This window comes from Tachyglossus aculeatus, unplaced genomic scaffold, assembly GCF_015852505.1.
Source record: "Tachyglossus aculeatus isolate mTacAcu1 unplaced genomic scaffold, mTacAcu1.pri scaffold_97_arrow_ctg1, whole genome shotgun sequence".
In the NCBI taxonomy this organism is placed as follows: domain Eukaryota; kingdom Metazoa; phylum Chordata; class Mammalia; order Monotremata; family Tachyglossidae; genus Tachyglossus; species Tachyglossus aculeatus.
This window is the reverse complement of record NW_024045100.1, coordinates 1,193,111-1,216,582: the sequence shown is the minus strand read 5'-3', so window position 1 is coordinate 1,216,582 and position 23,472 is coordinate 1,193,111. Positions and strand designations below refer to the sequence as shown.

Here is a 23,472-nt window from a genome sequence, read left to right as displayed (position 1 = left end):
TGGGCCCCGAGGTCTCTAGGTAGGGCCTCAGACCCTCCAGGGATTTCCCTCAGAGAGGCGGCTACTTTATTTTTGGGGACGTGGTCCATCTGGAGAAGCATCTCAGTGTCCACGGGAGAGCGGAGAGGGGCTGAGGACTCCTCGATGTCCCTCCTTGCGTGACCGAACCCAGGAGTCTGAGGGAAGACAGGGGACCAGCCCATCCTGGCAAAAGTTGGCAACTCCCAGCCCCAAACAACCCCGGTGAGTGTACCCTGGGTTGGGAAAGGAGGGGCTGGAAGAAGCCAGCGGCCCGTAGTGAGTCGGTGGAGAATCTCGCACATGTCCCCCAGGTTGGAGTTCAGACCAGGGCTGCATTGCAGGTGGGTTTGCAGGAGCAGAAACCAGGCTTTAGCAGGGACGATACAGTTACAGGTACCACAGCACAAGCCACTGGTTTTGGAATCGCTTCCTCTGCTCAGGTTCTCAGTCGCATGGTCTTTGTACCTGGAATAGCACTCATCACCTATTTTTGTTGTAGCTCACCCCCTCCATCGTCTCGTTAACATCCCTTTATCCTCCGTCGTCTCTGTCATCCCTCCATCACCGCTCCATCGACCTTCGATCATACCTCCATCACCACTGCATCGTCCCTCCATCATCCTTCCATCGTCCCTTCATCAACACCCCATCATCCTTCCATCTCCCTAGACGGTCAGGGCTTTGTGGGCAGGGAATGTCTCTACCAACTCTCCTTAAGGCTTTAGTCCAGTACTCCGCACACAGTAAGTGGTCAGTAAATACCATCGATTTATCATTTCTCCCAGCCCACTGCCAAGACATAAGAGGCGACATATGTAATTGTAGTCCCACTCCAGATCCTTTCCCGTTTAGCCAAACGTCACTCTGCAGTTCGTTTTCCTCGTTTAGAGACAGTTGTAATTGAATTCTCTGGACCCACATCTTTGTGTGTGTGTGCACACGTGTGTTTACGTGCTTAGGGCAGGGTAGGAGAATCAGGGAGAAAATCCCAGACTCTAGGGAAGGGGGACATCCGGGTAGGGAACAGTGGGGAATGTTCTCCATTTCTCCCTAAAGAACAGGTTTGGGGGTGAGGGAAGAGCCGATTGAGTGACTAGTTATGTTTATGTGTGTTTGCATCTGCCAACCTGCTTGTATTGTACTCTCCCAAGGGATTAGCACAGTGCTTTGTACACAGTAAACACTCGATAGATACGATTGACTCTGTGCGACTGCGACTGTCCGTCTATGGAAGAACCCCACTCTGTGAGTGCGAGGGAATACATGTGAGGGCATTATGTGTTTCGCTACATGTATGTTTAGTTGTAATTCTGGATGTTAGAATGAATTTGTGTGCTTCATGGTGACTTCTAGGGTTGGTATATCATTGCGTTTTGTGCCCACTGGGGGCTCGACAAACATCGTTATTGCTATTATCAGTCAGTCAATCAGCTTAGTACAGGGCTCTGCACACCATAAGCGCTCAATAAATACGAGTGCATCACTGAATATTTACTGAGCCAGAGCAGAGCTCTGTGTGTAGAACACTGTACTAATGCTTGGAAGAGTACAATATAACAATATAGCAGATCCACTCCCTACCCACAACTAGCTTACAGTCTCTGTACATAACCGTAATTTATTTTATATCAACATCCTTATCCCCCTTTAGACTGTAAGGTAGCTGTGGGGATGGAACATGTCTAACAACTCTGTTATATTGTACTCTCCAAAGTATTTAGTACAGTGCTCTGCACACAGTAAGATGGTCAAAAATACGATTTCGTAATTGCTTGATTGAATGATACTACAACTTTTACTAGAACTTCTGCTACTATTACTGTTACTATTACTGCTTTCCTCTCATATCTTTGTATCTTGTTGTCCCCACTTGGAGAATTATGGTGTCAATCCTTCTTTGGAAATCCCTCCTAGTTTCATGAACTCTTCTACTAAGTTTCTAGATCGTTTTGAAATGGATATCTCTCTTCCAATATACCATACGTTGCTCCTCCCATTGACTCACCGGAAAAGCTCCTGTTGGTTTATTCACCTTATCAAGATCTTTTTCCTGTGCAGGGAGTCATCATCATCTACCAATGTCCAACATCTCCACGGTGAGGGAATTTCTCGTGTTGGGATTCTCGGAGGTCTGGGAAATGCAGCTGGTCCCGGCCACACTGTTCCTCCTGGTCTACCTGGCGGTCCCGACAGGGAATCTCCTCATCCGCGCCGTCACCACCCTCGACCGGCACGTCCACACCCCCATGTACGTCCTCTTCAGGCACCTGTCCATCATCGACCTCTGCCTCATCTCCATCACTGTCCCCAACTCGATCCACAACTCCCTGACCAACAAGAGATCCATCTTCCTTGTGGGATGTGCCTTCCAAGTTTTCTCCGTGGTCTGGTTTGCCACCTCAGAGCTGTTCGTACTCTCGGCCATGTCCCATGACCCCTACACCGCCGTCTGCCTCCCCCTAAGCTACGAGGTCGTCATGGCTCGAAGGGACTATCAGAAGTTGGCCACTGACTTCTGGTTCAGCGGGGGAGTTTTTGCAGCAATGTGTTCAGCTGGGACGTTCTTCCTGTCCTTCTGCGGGTCCAACAACGTCCCGCATTTCTTCTGGGACGTCCCCCCTCTGCTGAAGATCACCTGCTCCGAGAAGAACATGGTCATCGACGCAACCGTGACTTTTAGAACGTCCTTAGGCATCGTCTGGTTCGGTTCCATCACTTTCTCGTACATGCGTGTCTTCCGGGCCATGCTGAGGATGCCTGTCACTGAGGGTTGGGCCAAAGCCTTCTCCACCTGCCTGGCCCACCTCACTGTTGTCACTGTCTTACTTTCTGCGGGTTTATTAACCTATATCAAGCCGCCCTCAGACTCCTCCTTGATCGTGGACCTGCTGGTCTCCGTGTTGTACACGTTGGTGCCCCTCTCCTTGAACCCCCTCATCTGCAGCCTGAGCAACAGGGATGTGAAGGCCGCCATGGGCATGATCCTAAAAGGGTCATTCACTCAGCCTCCGCTCTGGGACAAAAGGTCTCCTTCCTTGTGCAAATAATACCACACCACCACTTAACTAAGGAATGACCCTTGGGTCTAGCTAAATATTTAGCTGTCCTACGGAGTTCACAGAAAACGCTGGACGTTGATGAATTGTCAAAGTCTGGGCGGGAGGGCGGCTAAGACTGAAGTATGACTGACAATGCAGTTCTGGGGAGACATTATGGCCTAAAGGAAGGGGAGTCCCTGTAGACTGTAAGGTCATTGTGGGCAGGGAATGTGTTTAACAACTCGGTTAAACTGAACTCTCCCAGACGTTTCATACAGTAAATCCTGTATTGGGGCAATTCTAATCCCTGCTCTGCCACGTGTCTTCTGTGTGACCTTGAGTGAGCCACTTAACTTCTCCGTGCCTCAGTGACCTCATCTGTAAAGTGTGGATGAAGACTGTGAACTCCACGTGGGACCCCCCGGTTACCATATACCTTTGTCAATGCTCAGAATGGTGCTTGGCACATAGAAAGTACTTACCAAATACCATAATCTTTTTTAAAATTTGATCATGGCCTAAAGGAATGGGAATTGCTTTCGACATTAAGCTCAATGTGGGCAAGAAACGTGTGTACCAACTCCGTTACACTGAAATTTTCCAAGTGCTTAGTACAGTGCTGGGCCCAGAGTAAGTGCTCAGTAAATATGATTGATTGAGACGGGCTCTGATGTCAGCTTTACTACTGGCTTTATTTGTGACCTAGGGACATTGACTTAATATCCATAGAATCTCTCTTGCTCTTACACTCTGAGACCCTGTGGGACAGGAATTGTGTCTGAACTGATTATTTTGTTTCGACTCCAGCAAGGGGGACAATTTAGACATACAACCTTTTAATAAATGCAATAATGATATCATTATTTGTAATGACTATGAAAAATATAATAATATGCTCTTTAGCATGATTCTGGGGGTGGGAATGAAAGTCGGAAAACATGAGGTAGTATCGGAGAAGGGAAGAAAGGATGACTGCAGCTCCATCTCTCTCGTCAAATCTATCCTCTCTCACCAATCCCTCTTTCCTTCTTCCATTCATCCATCCTTCCAACCATTTCATCTATCCTTTCACCCATCCATCCATCCATAAAGAGTACGGGGTGGGAGTCAGAGGTCATGGATTCTAATCCCGGTTCCGCTACTTATCTGCCATGGGACCTTGGGCAAGTCACTTCACTTCTCTGTGTCTCAGTTACCTCATCTGTAAAATGGGGATTGAGACTCTGAGCCCCAAGTGGGGCAAGGACTGTGTCCAACCTGAATACCTTGTATCTACTAAAGCTCTTAGAACAGTGCTTGGCACATAGTAAGCGCTTAACAAATCATAATTCTTACTATTATTATTATCAATGTTATTGACCACATCCTGGGTGCCAAACACTGTATTAAGTTCTCAGGAGAGTTGAAAAGAGATAAAATGTCATGTTCCTGCTCTCCAGGAGGTTATGACCTATTGGGGGAGAAAATCAGAGAATAAATTACGTAAAGGAATGAGGTGAGAAGGGAAAGATGAGAAAGTAGATGAACTCTTGATTCAAGGGTACAGTTTATATACTCAGTATGAACAGAACTTCAACGGATTGGCAATAAGGACAAGTCAGAAGAAACTGCGTGCCTAGTGGGTAAGGCACGGGCCTGGGATTCAAATGGACATGGGTTCTGATCTTGGTTCCACCACATGTCGGCTGTATGACCTTGGGCATGGTCGCTTAACTTTTCCATGCCTCAGTTCCCTCATTTGGCAAATGGGGATTGAGATATGAGCCCCACGGGGGACATGGACTCTATCCAATCTGATTAGCTTGCAACTACTCCAACACTTAGTATAGTGCTTGATAAATAGACCATAGGAAAAAGCTACAGCTGGTTGATTGACTGGCAGATTGAGTGGTTCAGGTTGTGAACTGGACAAAGGCTAAACCATTCACAGTGGCTAAAGACTGTCGTTGAAAACAGGAACAGTTGGGAAGCTGGGATGCAGATGCCATTGTTTCCATGGGAACCCTGAGGGCCAGCACCATCGCTGGTGCTACAGGGACCGGAACCTTGTTTCCCAGGAGCCTCAGGAATCACGTGACCAGAGAGTGCTTGCCTTGTTCAGGCCACGAGGCCCCTTGGCATGGCCTCGAAACATCCACCAGGGATCCCCCTCGGAGCAGCTCCTGCTTTATCTAAAAGGACGGGGCTCATCTGTAGAGCCTCTCAGTGTCTGAGGGAGAGACCGGAGAGCGATGTAGGGTTCTTCCTACCAATCCCGTGAATCTGAGGGGACACAGGGGACCAGCCCACCCCTGCAGAGGTCAGCACCCCCCAGCCCCGTGCTGTCCCGATGAGAGTGACCGGGGTTGAGTGGGATGAAGTGGTGGGGGAGTGGGGAACTAAGATGAGGATGGAAGAGATGGAGCTAGTCTCGGGCCAAAGTTGGGGTTCGGACCTGGGCCACGGCCCCCAGCGGGGAAGGGGTGCTATCAGAAAGGGAGGTGTTTTCCAGTTCAGTAAACCCCAACCATCAAACATCTCTCCTCCTTCCTCCTCAAACCTCGCTACCATGCCAACTCCCCGCCGGGCTACAGTGCTCCAGCAGAATGTCAGCACTTTGGAGAGTCACTGTAGCCTTCAGTGGGTCCCAGAATTCCTTGCAGAGGGTAAATGACAGGCAGGACTGAGAGAGTGTGACCAGCTTTGTACAGCGACTGACACTATCAGCAATACCTTCCTGTAAGGGTTCTTCACAAATGTTGGGAGTTAGTGGGTTTTCCAGCCTACTGGGCTGGGATGACACAGGCTAATTTACTATCAATCAAGTAATCTCGAATCATATTAATTGAGCCCTTATTGTGTGAACTAAGCACTTATAGAGTAATAACAATGATAGTAGTACTTGTTAAGCTCTTACTATGTCCCAAACACTGGCCTAAACGCTGGGGTAGAAACAAGGTAAGCATGTTGGATACAGTTCTTGTTCCACATTCGGCTCACGGTCTTAACCCCATTTTAGAGATAAGGAAACTGAGGCCCAGAGAATTGAAACGACTTGCCCAAGGTCCCACAGTAGCAAAGGGACAGAGGCAGGATTAGAATCCAGGTACCCTGACTCCCAGTAAGCTATGATTGTGGGAGTACAATAGAACAGACCTGGTAGATGTGTATACTTGCCCACAAGGAGCTCACAGTCAGGAAGAGAACTACTTGGCCCATGCTTTTTCCACTAAATGAGAATGGAAATTAGTTGATTGCCCTTGAGTTAGGTGAAGTGGGTTTAGGGGGCTGGGAAATAAATCGGGGTAGCTGATTGGAGGAGGGGGTGGTTTAGCAGTGGTCTGAGTTAGGAAAGAACTGTGTTCTCTCTGATTTTGAGTGGATAAGAGAGAGAGTTCCATGCTAGGATGGAAACAAGAGAGTCGATACTGAGTAAAAACCAGAAAGTTGCTTTGAGAGCTGAGAACACGAGATGAACAATGGAAAGGAGGTGAAATGCAGTCATAGGGTGGAGAGCTTTCAGGCCGATTATGAGTTTGTGTTACTTCTGAAAAGACACAACTTGTCAAGAGAGGACGTTGAGGAGAGGAGGGATGTAGACTGAGCGATGCTTTAGGAAAGGCTAGATGAATAATGAGGTATGCTTGTGCTTGTGTGAGTGCACGTGTGAATGCAGATACTGAGCAAATGGAATCAGTTTGATATACATGTTGGTTTTATTTTTGTTGTTTGTTTTATATTATTAAGTGCTTATTACATGCCAGGTACTTTATTAAGCAAGTGGTGTGGATACAAGCTAATCAGGTTGTACACAGTCCATTTCCCACATGATGCTTTCAGTAATAACCTCCAATTTACAGATGAGGTAACTGAGGCACAGAGAAGGTAGATTACTGGCACCAGGTCATACAGCAGGCAAGAGGAGCCAGGATTATAATCCAGGTCCTTCTGTCTACCAGGGCCATTTTCTCTCCAGTAAATGGATGAATTTATGTGTAAAAGTACTTCCTGTTTGACTCTAAAAGCAACAAAAAAATTCACAACAGTCATGTTCATACCTTTTTATTCTCTGACCTCTCCTACCCACTATTCATTTCAGGTTTGGTTTCCTCAAGCAAAAATAATATTCTTGATATTTATTGTGCTAACTACTTTTCAAGCAAAGTATTAAGTGCTGCGGGAGATTCAGGGAAATCTGGTAGAACACAGTCCGTGTCCCACAGACTAAATAAGAGGGAAAGCAGGAATCAAATCCTCATTTTACTATTGAGAAAATTAATCAATCAATCAATTGTATTTATTGAGCGCTTACTGTGCGGAGAGCACCGTACTAAGCGCTTGGGAAGTCCAAATTGGCAACATATAGAGACGGTCCCTACTCAACAGTGGGCTAACAGTCTAGAAGGGGGAGACAGAGAACAAAACCAAAATACTAACGAAATAAAATGAATAGAGTAGATATGTACAAGTAAAATAAATAAATAAATACATAAATAAATAGAGTAATAAATATGTACAAACATATATACATACATACAGGTGTTGTGGGGAAGGGAAGGAGGTAAGACAGAGGATGGGGAGGGGGAAGAGGGGGAGAGGAAGGAGGGGGCTCAGTCTGGGAAGGCATCCTGGAGGAGGTGAGCTCTCAGTAGGGCCTAGAAGGGAGGAAGACAGCTAGCCTGGCGGATGTGGGGAGGGAGTGCATTCCAGGCCAGGGGGATGACGTGGGCCGGGGGTCGACGACGGGACAGACAAGAACGAGGCACGGTGAGATTAGCGGCAGAGGAGCGGAGGGTGTGGACTGGGCTGTAGAAGGAGAGAAGGGAGGTGAGGTAGGAGGGGGCGAGGTGATGGAGAGCCTTGAAGCCCAGCGTGAGGAGTTTCTCCCTGATGCGCAGATTGATTGGTAGCCACTGGAGATTTTTGAGGAGGGGAGTAATATGTCCAGAGCGTTTCTGCACAAAGATAATCCGGGCAGCAGCATGAAGTATGGATTGAAGTGGGGAGACACACGAGGATGGGAGATCAGAGAGAAGGCTGATGCAGTTGTCCAGACGGGATAGGATGAGAGCTTGAACGAGCAGGGTAGCGGTTTGGATGGAGAGGAAAGGGTGTATCTTGGCAATGTTGCGGAGTTGAGACCGGCAGGTTTTGGTGATGGTTTGGATGTGAGGGGTGAATGAGAGAGCGGAGTCGAGGATGACACCAAGTTTGCGAGCTTGTGAGACGGGAAGGATGGTAGTGCCGTTGACACTGATGGGAAAGTCAGGGCGAGGGCAGGGCTTTGGAGGGAAGACAAGGAGTTCAGTCTTGGACATGTTGAGTTTTAGGTGGCGGGCAGACATCCAGATGGAGACGTCCTGAAGGCAGGAGGAGATGCGAGCCCGGAGGGAGGGGAGAGAACACGGGCAGAGATGTAGATTTGGGTGTCATCAGCGTAGAGATGATAGCTGAAGCCGTGGGAGTGAATGAGGTCACCAATGGAGTAAGCGTAGATCGAGAACAAAAGGGGACCTAGAACTGAACCTTGGGGAACCCCCACAGTAAGGGGATGGAGGGGAAAGGAGGAGCCTGCAAATCGAGGAGCAGCCTGCAAGACAGACTAAGAATGAACGATCGGAGAGATAAGAGGAGAACCAGGAGAGGACGGAGTCTGTGAAGCCAAGGTTAGATAGCGTGTTGAGGAGAAGGGGGTGGTCCACAGTGTCGAAGGCATCTGAGAGGGGGAGGAGGATTAGGATAGAGTATGAGCCGTTGGATTTGGCAAGCAGGAGGTCATTGGTGACCTTTGAGAGGGCACTTTCCGTGGAATATAGGGGACGGAAGCCAGACTGGAGGGGGTCAATGAGAGAGTTGGTGTTGAGGAATTCGAGGCAGCGCATGTAGATGACTCGTTCAAGGAGTATGGAAAAGAATGGTAGGAGGGAGATAGGGTGATTGCTAGAAGGTGAATTGGGGTCAAGAGAGGGTTTTTTTTTTTTTGGATGGGAGAGACATGGGCCTGTTCGAAGGCAGAGGGGAAGGAACCAGTGGAAAGTGAGCGGTTGAAGATGGAAGTTAAGGAGGGGAGAAGGGACGGAGAGAGAGATTTCATGAGATGAGAGAGAATGGGGTTAGAAGCACAGGTGGCCGGAGTAGCAGTTGAGAGGAGGGAGGAGAGCTCTTCTGAGGATACTGCTGGGAAGATGGGAGAGTAGCAGAGTGTGTTGAGAGACGGAGGGTTGGTGAAGGGGGGAGTGAATTTGGGGTGGTCAGACCTGATGGACTTAATTGTATTAATGAAGTAGAAGGCCAGATCGTTGTGGGTGAGGGAACTAGGAGGGGGAGGAACCGGGGGCCTGTGAAGGGAGTTGAATGTACGGAAGAGCTGACGGGGATGGTGGGCATGGGTGTCAATAAGGGAGGAGAAATAGTTTTGTCTGGCAGAGGAGAGGGCTGCGTTAAGGCAGGAAAGGATATACTTGAAGTGAACGAGGTTGGCATGGTGTTAGCCTTTCGCCAGCAGCGTTCGGCAGCTCGAGCATAAGAGTGAAGGAGGTGGACAGTCATAGTGATCCAGGGCTGTGGGTTAGTGGTACGAGAGCGGCGAAGGGAAAGGGGAGCGAGTGAGTCTAGCTGAGTAGAAAGGGTAGAGTTGAGAGCAGTAATCTGATCATCAAGATTGGGTAGAGAGGAGAGGAAGGCGAGGTGGGGCGTGAGGTGTTCAGAAGGATGGATGGGATCAAGAGAGCAGAGATCTCTGTGAGGGAGTAGGGGAAAGAAGTGTCAGTGAGGAGGCAGGTGAGTAGATCATGATCAGAGAGAGGGATTTCAGAGTCGGTGAGGGTGGTCACAGTGCAGCGGTAGGAGATGATGAGGTCGAGGGTATGACCAAGTTGGTGAGTGGGCGAGGTGGGGTGAAGCAAGAGGTTGGTAGCTTCAAGGAGAAGGCGGGCAGCAGAGGAGTCACCAGGGATATCCTTGTGGATGTGGAAGTTTCCGAGGATCAGAGTGGGCATGGAAAAGGAGAGAAGGAAGGTGAGGAAGGGGTCAAAATAATTAAAGTCGTTAAACTGAGATGTAGAGAAATTAAGTCACTTTCCATGGCTATGCAGCTGACAATTGGTAGAGTTGGGATTAGAACCCAGGTCCTCTGACTCCCAGGCCTGTGTTTTTCCCAATAGCAGCCTGCTTGTACATAGTTTGAAGTTTGGTGCTTCCAACAGAATGGAAACTCCTTGGGGGCAGTGATCATATGTACTAACACCATGTCCTCTGTAGGTAATCATTAAATAGAATTGATTGACTTAGTCCTATTCCTTCACCCCCAACATCAATGTATCTAAATTGAAATCTTCCTTCCCTTTTCTTATGCAGGGAGTCGACAGCACTCCTCAGAAATGTTCAATATCTCCACAGTGAACTCAAAGATCATTTTGAATTCAATAACTGTCTCCTCTCCATAGAGAATCACTAGCAAGTGTCCTGCCAATTCCTTCACTCATCCCAGAAATTGACTCTAACTTTGGCTCATCCTTCATCACATTCAGAAAATAAGTGCTGCCTCCCCAAAATGTCCAACGTCTCCAAGGTGATATAATTCCCCCTGCTGGGATTCTGGGAGTTCTGGGAGTTGCAGCTGCTCCACACGACGCTGTTCCTCCTTGTCTACCTGGCGACCCTGATGGGGAATCTCCTTATCATTGCCGTCACCTCCCTCGACAGACACCTCCACACCCCCATGTAAGTCTTCCTCAGGACGTCTCTTTGTCGCTTTCCACATTCTGCTACATCTCCGTCACCATCCCCAAGGCTGTCGCCATTTCCCTGTATATTTGTAGATCTATCTCACCCCTGGGCTGTGCCTCCCAGGTCTTCCGGGTGGTCGGTTTGACTACTTCAGAGCTCGTCGTCCTCACAGTGATGCCCTACGACCGCTACACCGACATCTTCCACCCCCTGCGCCATGAGCTCATCATGAACAACGCGGCCTGTGGAAAGTTGGCGGCTGCCTCCTGGATCAGCGGGGTGCTGTTTGGGGTCTTGCATTCAGCTTCAACTTTCTCCCTGGGCTTTTACGGGTCCATCATCGTCCAGCAGTTCTTCTGTGACATTCCTCCTCTGCTGAAGATCTCTTGCTCCGAGAACCACATCGACACGGAGGTGAGTGTCACCGCCGGGGCAGTGTTATTTGCTATCTGCTTCATTTCCATCGTTCTCTCCTACGTCCATATCTTCCGGTCTGTGCTGAGGATGTCGGCCGCAGAGGGCCAAGCCTAAAACATCTGCATCTGCCTGCCCCACCTCGACATCTTCACCGTCTTCCTCTCTTCGGCCGTTATCTCCAACCTCATGCCCGTGTCAGCCTCCCCCTCGAACCTCGACCTGCTGGTGTCCGTGTTCAACACAATGGTCGAGTACAAAGGGGAGATTCCTCCTCCCTCCTCTAAGGGACAAAATGTCTTTTTCCTTTTGCTGACTAACCCATTCCTCATCAGGGTACTGAACGTGTGGGTAACAAGATGAAGAGCTGTCCAAAGAGAAAGTCCAGAGCCTGTGGATTTGTCAATATCTGGGACAGAGGCTGATAAGCTGTAAGCCCGGTGTGGACAGTTATTGTCTCTCTTTATGCTGAATTGTACATTCCAAGTGCTTAGTATAGTGCTCTGCACATGGTAAGCACTAAAGAAAAATGACTGAATGAATGAATAAATGAATGACAAATGAATGTTTGGGCAGCATCTTGGCTTAGTGGAATAATAATGTGGCTGGTCGTCATGAGATTTGAAAGGTCTGCCCGGTTCTGCCACTGGCCTGCTTTATGACCTTGATCCAGCCACATAACCTCTTTGGGTCTCTCTGTAAAGTCGGGATTGAATGTGTGCTCTCTCTTTCTCTTACAATCGGAGGCCCTGTGGGTAAGGAAAAATGTCTGATCTGATTAGATCGTTTCTACTCCAGGACCTGGCAGTCTTTTGAAAGTAAATTCTTAATAAATTAAATAATGATAATATTGATACTACTACTAATAACAACAGTAATTCTATGAATTGTAAGATCACTCTGTGATTATGAAAATCAGAAAATCGGAGGGTGACAAGGGAGATGGGACGCAATCATGGAAATGTTGCCCACATTTAACTGCGTATTTACTTGTTTTGATTCCTATCCCCCCACCACTACACCCCTTCTAGACTGTGAGCCCACTGTGGGCAAGGATTGTCTCTATTGCTGAATTATACTTTCCAAACGCAGTACAGTGCTCTGCACACTATAATCAATCAATCAATCAATCAATCATATTTAGTGAGCGCTTACTGTGTGCAGAGCACTGTACTAAGCTCTTGGGAAGTACAAGTTGGCAACATATAGAGACAGTCCCTACCCAACAGTGGGCTCACAGTCTAGAAGGGGGAGACAGAGAACAAAACCAAACATACTAACAAAATATAATAAACAGAGTAGATATGTACAAGTAAAATAAATAAATAAATAAATAAATACAGTAATAAATATGTACAAACATACATACATATATACAGGTGCTGTGGGGAAGGGAAGGAGGTAAGACGGGGGGGATGGGGATGGGGACGATGGGGAGAGGAAGGAGGGGACTCAGCCTGGGAAGGCCTCCTGGAGGAGGTGAGCTCTCAGTAGTGCCTTGAAGGGAGGAAGAGAGCTAGCTTGGCGGATGTGGAGAGGGAGGGCATTCCATGCCAGGGGGATGACGTGGGCTGGGGGTCGACGGCGGAAGAGGAGAGAACGAGGCACGGTGAGGAGATTAGCGGCAGAGGAGCGGAGGTTGCGGGCTGGGCTGTAGAAGGAGAGAAGGGAGGTGAGGTAGGAGGGGGCAAGGTGATGGAGAACCTTGAAGCCGAGGGTGAGGAGTTTCTGCTTGATACGCAGATTGATTGGTAGCCACTGGAGATTTCTGAGGAGGGGAGTAACATGCCAAGAGCGTTTCTGGACAAGGAAAATCCGGGCAGTGGCATGAAGTGTGGATTGAATTGGGGAGAGACAAGACGATGGGAAATCAGAGAAGAGGCTGATGCAGTAGTCCAGACGGGACAGGATGAGAGCTTGAACGAGCAGGGTAGCGGTTTGAATGGAGAGGAAAGGGTGGATCTTGGCAATGTTGCGGAGTTGAGACCGGCAGGTTTTGGTTATGGCTTGGGTGTGAGGGGTGAATGAGAGAGCAGAGTCGAGGATGACACCAAGGTTACGGGCTTGTGAGACGGGAAGGATGGTAGTGCCGTCAACAATGATGGGAAAGTCAGGGAGAGGGCAGGGTTTGGGAGGGAAGACAAGGAATTTAGTCTTGGACATGTTGAGTTTTAGGTGGCGGGCAGACATCCAGATGGAGATGTCCTGAAGGCAAGAGGGGATGCGAGCCTGGAGGGAGGGGGAGAGAGCAGGTGCAGAGATGTAGATTTGGGTGTCATCAGCGTAGAGATGATAGTTGAAGCCGTGGGAGTGAATGAGGTCACCAAGGGAGTATGTGTAGATAGAGAACAGAAGGGGACCGAGAACTGAACCTTGGGGAACCCCCACAGTAAGGGGATGGGAGGGGGAGGAGGAGCCTGCAAAACAGACAGAGAATGAACGACCGGAGATATAAGAGGAGAACCAGGAGAGGACGGAGTCTGTGAAGCCAAGGTTGGATAGCGTGTTGAGGAGAAGGGGGTGGTCCTCAGTGTCGAAGGCAGCTGAGACGGGGAGGAAGATTAGGGTAGAGTATGAGCCATTGGATTTGGCAAGCAGTAGGTCATTGGTGACCTTTGAGAGGGCAGTTTCCGTGGAATGTAGGGGACGGAAGCCAGACTGGAGGGGGTCGAGGAGAGAGTTGGTGTTGAGGAATTCGAAGCAGCCCGTGTAGACAACTCGTTCAAGGAGTTTGGAAAGGAATGGTAGGAGGGAGGTGGGGCGATAACTAGAAGGTGAGGTGGGATGAAGAGAGGGTTTTCTTAGGATGGGAGAGACATGGGCCTGTTTGAAGGCAGAGGGGAAGGAACCAGTGGAGAGTGAGCTGTTGAAGTTGGAAGTGAAGGAGGCGAGAAGGGACGTAGCGAGAGATTTCATCATATGAGAGGGAATGGGTTCAGAAGCTCAGCTGACCGGAGTAGCACTTGAGAGGAGGGAGGAGTGCTTCTCTGAGGATACTGCTGGGAAGTATTGGAGAGTAGCAGAGAATAGTGAGAGCCGGGGGGTTGTAGAAGTGCGGGGAGTGACTTTGGGGAGGTTGGACCTGATGGACCTAATTTTATTAATGAAGCAGGAGGCCAGATCTTTGGGGGTGAGGGAAGGAGGAGGGGGAGGAACCGGGGGCCTGAGAAGGGAGTTGAATTTACGGAAGAGCTGATGGGGATGGTGGGCATGGGTGTCAATAAGGGAGGAGAAATAGTTTTGTCTGGCAGAGGAGAGGGCTGCATTAAGGCAGGAAAGGATAAACCTGAAGTGAACGAGGTTGGCATGGTGTTTAGACTTTCGCCAGTAACGTTCGGCAGCTCGAGCATAAGAGCGAAGGAGGCAGACAGTGGCAGTGATCCAGGGCTGTGGGTTAGTGGTACGAGAGCGGCGAAGGGAAAGGGGAGCGAGTGAGTCTAGCTGAGTAGGGAGGGTAGAGTTGAGAGCAGTAATCTGATCAAGATTGGGTAGAGAGGAGAGGGAGGTGAGGTGGGGGGTGAGGCGCTCAAGTGCTCAATAAATACGATTGAATGAAAGAATGATTGAAGTTGACTGATCACATCCTTGCCTCAAATCCATTCGTTCATCCATCCATCCATCCGTCCGACCATCCATCTGTCCATCTGGCTTTCTGTTCACGCATCTGTCTGTCCACCCATCCACCCATCCATCCTTCCATTCATCCATCCATTCATCCATCCGTAATAATAATAATAGTGGTATTTGCTAAGCAGTTACTACGTGCATTGTACTATGTCCTGGGGCCTATACAAGCTAATCAGGTTTTATACAGTCCCTATCCATGTCGTGCTCACAGTATCAATTCCCATTGTACAGATGAGATAAATGAGGCACAGGGAAGTGAAGTGTCTTGCCTAAGGTTACACAGCACACAATCCACACATCCATCCATCCATCTACCCACCCATCATTCCGTGCATCCATCCATTCATCCATCCATCCATCAATCAATCAATTATATTTTTTGAATGCATCCTGGGTGTAAAGTACTGTAGTGAACACTTCAGAGAGATCAAAATAAATTAAACACTTCCCTGCTTTCCAAGAACTAAAAATCTAACAGGGGAGATATACAATGAATTAATTAATGAGAGGATGATGAAGAGAATGGAAAGAATGGTAAATAAATGACTATGTCCTTAAAGAGTACATTTTATAAAAGCCACTATGTAGAAAACTATAATGGTGGGTGTGAGTGCAAAAATGGAGAAGTGATATAAGGTGCTGAATGGTAGTTGGGAGAAGATAATTTAGGGAGAATAAAAATGAATCGTGCGAGGCATCCTGGAAGTATTGGGAAGATGGAAGGGCTTTGAAGATGGGGAAAGCTGTGCTCTGATGGACTAGAAGGGAAGAGGAGGAAATGTGATACCCATCTAGTATCAGTGATTCCTTCATCACCTCATTCTCGGAATGCTTCAGCCCCTCCCAAACTGAAAATAATAATAACCATAATAATAATTGCATTTATTAACTGATTACTATGTGTCAAGAGCTGGTCTAAGCTCTGGGGAAGATAGACCCCAATCAAGTTGTTCCACCTGGGGTTCACAGTCTTATTCACCATTTTCCAGATGAGGTAACTGAGGCCCAAAGAAGTGAAGTGGCTTACCCAAAGTCACACAGCAGAAAAGTGGAGGAGCCGGGATGAAAATCCACGTCCTCTGATTCCCAAGCCCGGGCTCTTGCCACTAGGCTATGCTGCTTCTCATGCTGCTTGTCTGGTTTGATCCCCCAAGCCAGCCCAGTGGAAGGTCTTAGGGTGGATTTACACTCATTTCTCATTCTCTCTAGATTTGCACTCAGACGACAGCAGAAAATACAACTGATTAAATGACCTATTGATTGTGTGAGGTCATGAACAAGATGAAACTCAGAGAGCAGCGTAGCCTAGTCGATAGAGCATGGACCTGGGAGTCAATATGACCTGAGCTTTGATCTCGGCAGTGTACCATTTCGCTGTGTGACCTTGGGCAAGTGTCTTCACTACTCTGGGCCTCGGTTCCCTCATCTATAAAATGGGGAATGAGACTGTGAGCCCCATGTGGGACAGGGACTATGTCCAACCTGAACAGCTTGTATCGAATCCCAGGACATAGTACAGTGCCTAGCACATAGTAAGCACTTAAGAGGTACCACTGAAGAAAAAAAAAGGAACCTGATGCGCTCACCCGTTGAACCAGATGGTCCCCAATCGTTAAGATGCCGTTAAGCAGGAATCGTTAAGATGCCATTGCCACGGGAACCTTACAGACAAGTGCCATTAACAGATCCTCATCTCAGTGGGGACTCAAAGACTGTGAGGACGGGTCTCCGTGATCCGATCCTCCGGGGACCCCCCTCGGATCAGCGGTGAATTTATTTAAGGGAACAGGGGCCATGTCTGGAAAGCGCCCCTCAGTGTCTGCCAGAGAGCAGAGAGGGACTTACATCTCCTCGCTGTCCCTCCGTGGCCGCTGCTTCCAGGAGTCCGAGGAGAGAAGGGGGACCAGCCCAACCCAGATTGGATCGGAGGTTCCCCAGCCCCAAGCTGGATCGGTGAGAGGGACCGGGGTTGGGGAGGGACAGGGAGAGACCATCAGGCTAATTGATGTGAGTGTGAGCATCACTCTGGAAAGACATTCATATCCTGGGCCCAGGGTGGAGTTGGAACTAGGGCTGTGTACACAAGCTGTGAGAAAACGTTCGCACATACGCTAACCTCCTGGTACCCTCAATCGACCACCCAAACCCCGGATACCATAGCTGCCGGGATAGGGCGTTATGGCATGGCGTCAGCCCTGTGCCGTGGTGACTTCAGCCATCAGTTCAATCCTCTGGGCAGGGACAAGAGGGTATGACTGAAACTGCACCAGCCAGATGCCTCCCCACCAATTCCTACTCACAGGACTTCCCCTGCAAATCTTGGCAGGATGCAATAGAGAAGCACTAGGGGATAGGGCATGGGCTAGGAGTCAGAGAACTTGGGTTCTAATAACGGCTCCACCTCTTTTAAGTTTTTTAATGTAATTTGTTAAGAGCTTACTATGTGTCAGTCATTGTTCTAAACACTGGGCAAGTTAATCAGTACCCTGTACCTCATGGGGTTCATAGTCTGAACAGGAGGGAAAATAGGAGAACTGAACCACAGAGAAGATAGGTGACTTGCCCAGGGTCACACAGCAAGCAAATGGAAGAGCTGGAATTAGAACCCAGGCCCATGATCTTTCCACTAGGCCACGCTGCTTCGTTTTGGGTGATCTGGGGAACATCACTTCAGTTCTCTGTGCCTCAGTTCCCTCATCTGTAAAATGGGGAGTGAGATTGTGAGTCCTGTGTGGGACGGGGACTGTTATCCACCCAATTTTCTTTTATTCACCCCAGAGCTTAGTACAGTGACTGACACATAATAAGACCTTACGAAAGATCATAAAAGAGAGGTAAAATAATGATGGTATTTGTTAAGCTCTTTTTATGTGCCAAGCATTGTTCAGGCATGATCCCTGCCTCAAAGACTTCCCAATCTAAAAGGCTAGATAGGCAACGTGTCATTTACAACTGGGAGGAGAAAAGAATGGAAGAATGGATATGTGGATGAGAAGCAGCCTGGCTTAGTGAAAAGAGTACAGTCGTGGGAGTCAGAGGTCATGGGTTCTAATCCCAGCTCCACCACTTGTCAGCTGTGTGACTTTGGGCAAGTCCCTTTACTTCTCTCTGCCTCCATTACCTCACCTGTCAAATGCGGATTAAGACTGTGAGCCCCAGGTGGGACAACCTGATTACCTTCTATCTCCCTCTGTGCATAGAACAGTGCTTGGCACATCATAAGTGCTTAACAAATACTATCATTATTATTATTAGTACTTGATCATCATATTTTTGAGTGCTTAAAGTGTGCACACCACTAAAGTGAGTGCTGAGGAGAGTACCCTAATAAGGAACTGATTGACATGTTCCCTTCCCAAAAGGAGCTTGCCGTCTGGGGCTAGGCAAATGGACATGAAGGCCGCCATTGGCAGAGCCATAAAGGGGAGATTTTTCCACCCTGTTCTCTGGATAAAAGCTGTCTCCTTGTGTTGATATTGCCATCACTCATCTCATTAAGACACCCTACAGAGGGGTGCATATGAACACTTGTCTTTTCTGGTTGAAAGGAGGCTTTCTCAGAGTCTGGAGGATGTCTGATAAAATCAGCGTGTGATGGACAATCCTGTCTCAGAGGGCATTGCTCTGGGGTGAATACAAGCTAACAGGTTGGACCCAGTTTATATCTCACAAGGGGCTCAATTTTCACCCCCATTTTACAAGAAAAGGGAACTGAAACCATCGAGAAGTGACGTGACTTGCCCAAGGTCCCACAGTGGGAAAGTGGCAGAGCCGGGATTATCACCTAAATCCTTCTGACTCCCAAGCCTGAGCTCTGTCCACTTGTCCACTCTGCTTTTCTTGGGTAAGTCATTTAACCTTCATAATTAACAAAATTATTTTTTCCTTCCCAGACCACTGAAGTTCTCCAAAATCTATCAGTCTCACGTGATGTGGAAAGCTTCCCTCCTTGTGTCGAATTCTTTAGTAACAATGTCTTCTTCTGAATAAAGTATTTCTATCCGACTTGCTACTTTTCCTTTCTGAGAGCGAACATGTTCTCACTGCTGTGACTTGTGAAGTGAAATAGTGTGATCTAAGGGAAAGAGCATGGGTCTACGATTCATTCTTTCAATCGTTTCATTGAGCACATACTGTGTGCAGCACACTCTCAGAGCGCCTGGGCGGACTGTAGAGCTCATCCAAACTGCCAAGGCTGTGACACAGTGCCCAAACCCGGCAGGCGGTTGCATGGTAGCCGCGGCTGGGCACTGGATAATAATAATAATAATAATAATAATAATAAAATAATAATAATAATGGCATTTGTTAAGCTCTTATCATGTGTCAGTCACTGTACTAATCACTGCGGTGAATACAAGCCAATCAGGATGGAGGGGCTTGTGATGGTTAGGGTCACTTCACTGGACAACGCCCCCCTCCTGCATTCCTACTTCCCAGTCGGCAGACGCGGCCCTGGACTGAACACCAACATAGGTCCCGAGTGGGAGCATCTCCCCAGATTGGTTCCGAGCATTCCATCGGCCTCCTTGTCCCTCCCTTTCCCTCGACTCCCACTCCACCAAAGTCACTCTCAATGGGGCAGCGTGGGGATGAGGGGCACTGAACTCCATCTCCTCTTGGTCTTCTGGGTGGGGCAGGTCATGAAGTCTCCAAAAAGCTGGCTACCGCACTTGACACACAGGAGGTGCTCAATCACTTGCAGTGATGGACTACTGGATGAATAAATGGATGAATGGATAGAAGGTTGGATGAAAGAAGATGGATATGAGCAGTTGGATGGGAACTGTATTCATCTTTTACTCCCCTTCTTCCAACAGCCGTACCTACCCTAAGAGTGTGCCTTATTCACCACCTCTTCAAAGCTTTACTGAAGGACATTTCCTCCAAGAGGCCTTCCCTGACTAAGTCCTCTTTTCCTTTTCTTCCACTCCCTTCTGCGTCGCCCTGACTTGCTCTCTTTAATTCATCCCCCTCCCAGCCCCACATCATTTATGCCCATATCCGTAATGCATTTATTCATATCAATGCCTGTCTCCCACTCCAGACTGTAAACTCATTGTGGGCAGAGACTCTGTCTGTTATATGGTTATACTATACTCTCCCAAGTGCTTAGTGCAGTGCTCTGCACACCATAAGCACTCAATAAATACAATTGACTGACTTCTAAATTATTTTTATTAATCATCATCATCTGCAGTCGAAAGTATTTATTGAGCACTTACTACGTGCACAGCACACTACTAAAATCTTGAGAGAGTACAATACAACAAAATCAGTCAGCACGTTCCCTGCCCATAGCAAACTGGTAGCCTAGAAGGCCATCTAATTGAATATTTGGTCAGCACACTGGATAAAATCACCCAGACCTGGGGCAGTTGGGAGGCTGAAATGTCTAGGTTATTAGATTGGGATTCCACAGGTGAATGGCTATCCCTCCTACCCCCAAAACTGTAGGAAAAATCAAAGCAATGCAGGGAATCATTGTCATCCATCCATCAGGATTCTAATCCCTGCTCTGCCACTAATCTGCTGTGTGACCCTGGGCAAGTCCCTTCACTTTTCTGGCCCTCAGTTACCTCATCTGTAAAATGGGGATTGAGACGGTGAGCCCCAAGTGAGGCAGGGGACTTTGTCCAGCCCGATTTACATGTATCCACCCCAGTGCATAGTACAGTGCCTGGCACAAAGAAAGCACTTAACAAATACCATAATAATAATGATTGATAATAAATATTGTCAATCATTATTATAGTAATTAATAATTAATAACATATGAATAATTATCATTGTTATTATCCCACCGGGAAGATACCAGGTGGTATCTTATAGAAGCAGCGTGGCTTAGTGGGAAGAGGACGGGCTTGGGAGTCAGAGTTCATAGGTTTAAATACCAGCTCTGCCAATTGTCAGTTATCTGACCTTGGGCAAATCACTTAGCTTCTCTGTGCCTCAGTTTCATTATCTGTAAAGTGGGGATTAAGACTGTGAGCCCCACGTGGGACACCCTGACCACCTTGTATCCTCTCCAGCACTTAGAACAATGCTTTGCACATAGTAAGCACTTATCAAATGCTATCATTATTATTATTATACCCTAGAAAGCAATCACAACATCCCTCTAAATATACTGTTGCAAGGCTCTGCAGGGGGTAGCTGAATCTAACCCAGGAAGTGTAAATTCATGGGCTCCTAATCCTAATCATAATGAATTATCATAATCATAATTATCAACATTATCCTTCTAGTTCTTATTACAAATTTACAGGCAAAGAGCTATAGCATGTGCTGAGTAGAAACAAAACGATCAGCTCAGACAAAGTCTCTGGTAATAACAGGCTCAGAATATAAGAGAAAGAGACAGCATGTATCAAATCCTAATGTTTCAGAGAGATCTAGAGAGGATAAGTTGGTCACCCAAGGTCACACAGCTGGTCATTGGCAGGGATGGCATTAGATCTCAAGTGTCATGGCTCCCAGTGGTATGAACAACCCCCTCAAGACTGTAAGCTCCTTGTGGGCAGGAAACATGCCTACCAAATCTTTTCTTTATCTTCCCCTTTAATCCCCATTCTTCCCTTGATGTCCTACCACTCTTGTTGTCTCACAAGCCCATAACCTTGGCATTATCCTCGACTCCTCTCTCTCATTCAACCCACTAATTTAATCTATCACTAAATCCTGCCGGTTCCACCTTCACGACATCACTGAAATCTGCTCTTTCCTCTCCATCCTAACTGCTACCACGTTAATCCCATCCCTTATTCTATCCCAACTTGATTACTTTAACAGCCTCCTTGCTGACCTCTCATGCCTCTTGGCTCTCCCCACTCCAGTCCATACTTCACTCTGAGGCTTGGATCAGTTTTCTATAAGAACTTTCAGTCCATGTTTCCCCACTCCTCGAGAACCTCCGGCGGATACCCATGCACCTCCACATCAAATGGAAACTACTCACCACTGGCTTTAAAGCACTCAATAACTTGCCCCTTTCTGCTTCACCTCGCTACTCTCCTACTACAACCCAGACAGCAAGCTTCGCCCCTGTAGTAAATATGATTGACTGACTGATGGATTGAATATCAGCGCAAGGAAACGGACATTTCTACCTATAGAGGAATCTGGGGAGTCTCCTTCTTAAGACTGTTCAGAGAGCAGTTTTCATATCCCGGTTCCTGAGGCTATAGATGAGGGGATTCAGGGCCGGGGGCATGTCGGCAAAGAACACGACATGAGCAGGTGGAACACCGATGAAGAGTGTGAGGGGGGCTTGAGATAGCCAAACACGCCTGTGGAGAGGAAGGCAGTGCTGTCGACGTGACGGGGCAGGCAGGTGGGGAAGACCTTGGCCCTGCCCTCGGCCGCCGGCATCCTCAGAACTGCCCAGGAGATGTGCACGTAGGAGCCGTCAATGGAAATGGAGCCTAGGGCACCTATGTTTAGCCCAAAGGTCACGCTCCCGTTGATGTTGGAGTGGTCTTCAGAGCAGGTGATCTTCAGCAAGGAGGGGACGTCATAGAAGAAATGCTGGACAAAGCTGGACCCGCAGAAGGACAAGGAGAATGTCGAAGCTGAAAGCAAGACCCCGAACAGCCCCCCACTGAGCCAGGAGGCAGCCACCATCTTCCAACAAGCCCCTAGTTTCATTAGGGCCTCGTAGCGCAAGGGGCGGCAGATGGTGGCATAGCGGTCATAGGACATCGCTCTGAGGACAGAATACCCTGAGGCAGGAAACAGGACCACCAGGAAGAGCTGAGTGGCATAGCTCGAGAAAGAGATGGATCGGCAGTTAGTCAAGGAGATGGAGACGGATTTGACGATGGTGACGGAGAAGAGGCAGAGGTCGGCGGGGGGACAGATTCCTGAGGAAGAAGTACATGGTCGAGTGGAGACGCCGGTCTAGGGCGGTGATGGCGATGATGAGGAGATTCCCCGTCAGGATCCCCAGGTAGACCAGGAGTAATAGCGTGGCGTGGACCAGTTCTAGAGTCACTGTTGGGTAGGGACTATCTCTATATGCTGCCAACTTGTACTTCCCAAGCGCTTAGTGCTCTGCACACAGTAAGCGCTCAATAAATACGATTGATTGATTGATTATAGTCTAGAAGTGATTTTATACTCAAACTAATATCTTCAGCCACTCTCAGGATCGCACTTGGAGAGTTTCCAATACTCTACCAGTCTCGGCTACGAGAGGGAGAGTCAAGCAGAGGCCTACAAATTCCATTCCTAGCTTGGGCAATGGCTAGTGAGAGGAAGGCAATCTTCTACAAGTCAAAATTCACCTTTACTGGGCAGACTGCTTGGGAGAGAGTCGAGGGCGGAGACTCAAGTTCACTGCATGGAAGAAGGTAATGGCAAACCCCTTCTGCATGTTTACCAAGAAAACTCTAAGGCTACACATACCAGAATAACTACTGACAGTTTGTCCATAAAGCCTCCTTCCGTAGAGTGAAAACCTGAGTCTCTGCCATTGTCTGATCCACATTTTGATCATTTTTTCCTCTGCCTTTGACTCTTTCCCATGGCACTGCTGCCCAGCACAGGTAAATCAAATTTGTCTGATAATTCCGTTTAGTCTTTTCCATTATGGGTTACCCTAGCAAGAGTATCTCTCAATAGCATAGCTCTAAACTACATTGGCATAAAAAACACTCATGCCACG

General features: G+C 48.1%; 1 non-coding gene across 1 annotated transcript; it reads left to right on the top strand.

The window, feature by feature from the left end:
- Positions 1 to 22,944: 22,944 nt before the first annotated feature.
- LOC119924403 lies at positions 22,945 to 23,082 on the top strand. The gene has a single exon (XR_005449122.1). It is a non-coding gene; the product is annotated as a small nucleolar RNA SNORA7 (small nucleolar RNA).
- The last annotated feature ends 390 nt before the right edge of the window (positions 23,083 to 23,472 follow it).